This window comes from Lichenostomus cassidix, chromosome 1 (assembly GCF_008360975.1).
Source record: "Lichenostomus cassidix isolate B80296 chromosome 1, HeHo_3.0, whole genome shotgun sequence".
NCBI lineage: Eukaryota > Metazoa > Chordata > Aves > Passeriformes > Meliphagidae > Lichenostomus > Lichenostomus cassidix.
In genome coordinates this window covers 87,374,099-87,377,295 of record NC_139479.1, presented here as the reverse complement: position 1 = coordinate 87,377,295, position 3,197 = coordinate 87,374,099, and positions in this window count along the sequence as shown.

Genomic DNA, 3,197 nt, shown 5'->3' with positions numbered 1-3,197 from the left:
TAATGGCAAAACCTGTCTTGTTTTTAAACCTGTAGTATCTTGATAAGGGAGGAGGAATGACAAGGTATTCCATGATCTGTTTTGCCATGTGCAAGTTCACCTGGAAGGGCAGAGTCTCAGCCCTCCTCCATCACTGTCTCATGACAGCTGCACGCCCTGAGCTGTGTATTATGACAGCTCTCACACCGCAGCTCTGCACTGCAGTGTTTATCTGCCTCGGTGCTGACCTCCTGTTTGCCACAATTTCCTGGCATTGGGGGCTGGATTGGTCAGACAGGAGCTGCACTTGGTCTTTTTCAACCTCACGAGGTCCATCCGGTGCCAGTGCTGAAGGCTGCTGAGGTCCCTCTGCAAGGTCCCTGGGGCCAATTCTGTCAGTGACTCTGTGGCTGCCATGCCCAGCTGAAGCTGTGTTACCTGTGGTGACATTTGCTGCCTCATTCAGCTGCCCATGCCTTCCTGCAGCCTCTCTGCTCTCATTCTCACCCACCGACACAGCCGTGGCCACTTTCCCAAAGCTTCCCGTTCCCTCAGGCCCTTGCAGGAAATATTCCAGAGCTGCACACTAACAAACCTTCGTGTTCCACTCTGCTTTCTCTCCCCTGGCTTCATACCCAGCTCGGGACAATCTCCCCATTCTCCATCCTGCTGGGAGCAGCAGCTTGAAGTACAAACCCCTCATGGTTCCTTTCAGACCAAATGCTTCTAGGAGGGTTAACAGTCTCCTTGGCCTGTCCAAGGCACAGCTACCCATGCACCAGCCAGGAGTGCAATCCGGCAACAAAACACCAAAGGAAAAGGTTCAAGGAGGGATGTGGAAGGGCTGGTTTCAGAAACTTTGCATTTTTTATTGCAAAGCTTTTTCTTTAATTTTTTTCCCCACTTTTTCTTCTCTTCTTTTTTTTTTTTCCATCAAAGTGAGTATCTAAACAAATGCAGAAGCCTCTAAGGGTCAGGTCCAAAAATCTAGCAAAGGATCCTTGCAAGGTTTGCAGCAATAGAAGGATGAAGTTAAGGTGGAGAAGGACTTTTTGACACTTGAACAGGGAGGATTACATTTGACAAGAGAAAAGCTGAAAGCCTGTGGAGGAATGCGGAGGGAAGTCTGACACTGGGAAAATGGAATACATAAATGACCAACAAGTAAACTCAAAATTGTTGTACACATGCCTTGATGATGACAATTCTTCATTGAAATTGAATAAAGGATGGAATTAGGTAGAAAATGACAAAGGTTTTTAAATCTGCCTTAGAATTACTGACTGAAAGATTTACTCCAGAAGGCACCTCCCTAGTCCAAGGGCTTCTTCAAAGCAGAGCTACCTCCAAACATGGCCAGGTTACTCATGGCCCTCTTCTAGTGATTTCTGAACAACTCCAGTGCTGGAGATTCCCCTGGGTCTCTGGCTTTATTAAGCAGCACACTGGACCCCATGGCATCCAGAGGATACTTTCAACCTGAATTCTCTCATGATCCCACAATCCTGCTGGCTCGCAGGATCATTCAAGCTCATGACTTCTGGACCAAGACTGGCAAATCCTGGTATTTCCTGAGCCTTATTGTTCTGAGGAATCTTGCAATGAATAAAATGTCTCAGCTGATTTTCTGACATTACAGATGTGCATGCTCACAGCACATTTACTGGCTAGTCTGTTGCAGAAATACCACTCTCTTCCCCTCCCTCTCTCTTCAGAGCTTCTCAGGAAAAACACACTTGCACCTCCCTCCCACCACACACATACATGTGCCCCGAATGTCTTCTGGATTCTGACTCACTTAGAGTAGGAATCACATCTAGGACATGTCACAATTTCATTCCTGGTCCAGCCCAGTTTTCAGAATTCCTGAAAAATTGTCTCTCAGGTAAAGACAACCTTTCTGCAAAAGAAACTCTTTCTAAGCATTGGGAAAGGATCAGAGAAAAGAGTAGCTGCAGCCTCTCAACAAGTTTTCCTGCTTCCCCCAAACACAAAAGTTACCATACTTCTGTTTGCATAGAGAGGCTTTATTCTGAATTTAACAGCATGGATAATTAATTTTTGGAAGCATTTGAGATCCAACAGGTCTGCCCCTTTTCTTGACCTTCTTTATCCTGTCCCATCAGTGACTGAACTTCTAAGCAAAATTTCAACGTAGGTTTACCACTTGGGAGGACAGTTGGATGCCAAAGCATGAAAAGCATAAGAAGATTGCAAACTGGTTCTTTAAGGAGGTGAAATTGCAGGAGTGATCTTGTGTTTCAGTCATGTTATGTCATGTGCTGCTCTCAACACTGGGGATGCTCAACCATCCTTGGTTTCCTAAGGATTTCAACCACTTGCCCTCACACTCACAGAGCTGACTCACTTGACTCACACACCTACACTCTTTGGAGCATGCTCTGAGGAATCAGAAAAGCATCCTGCTCACCTCACTCCAACTTCCATGGAGTCTCTGAGCAAAGGATTCTCCTGTTTTGCTTCTTTTCAACCCAACTTACTCCTTTCCTTCAATCATTTTCAATAGTAGCTGTTGTAGTCACTCTTTCTGGAAAGGGTTTACACGACCACAAGCTAAACCATCTTTGCTATATACAACCACTGAGAAATGACTTTTAGTTGTGTCAGAATGGCCTCTTTCTCACTCCATTCACATGGTGGATAAGAAGTTGAAGGGCAGTTGCACACTGCACAGCATGAGAACTGGGGCAGCAGAGAAGAGGAAGAGTTTATTCCCATCTCCTCTGAACTGAGGCCACAGCCTGATTACTGCATGTGTTTCAGATGTCCCATTAAAACATGAATGTGAACCAATTGCTGAGAGTCCCACACAGGCCACAGGATGGCACTGGAGTATCCCATGTACCAGGAGACCCTTCATTTATAGCAAGATTCCTCAGAACAATATGGCTCAGGAAATACTAGGATTTGCCAGTCTTGGTGCAGAAGTCATGAGCTTGAATGATCCTGCGAGCCAGCAGGATTGTGGGATCATGAGAGAATTCAGGTTGAAAGTGTCCTCTGGATGCCATGGGGTCCAGTGTGCTGCTTAATAAAGCCAGAGATCCAGGGGAATCTCCACCATTGGAGTTGTTCAGAAATCACTAGAAGATGGCCATGAGTAACCTGGTCATGTTTGGAGGTAGCCCTGCTGTGTACAAGGGCTTGGACTAGGAAGGCGTCTTTCAGAACAAATCTTTCAGTCAGTAATCTTAAGG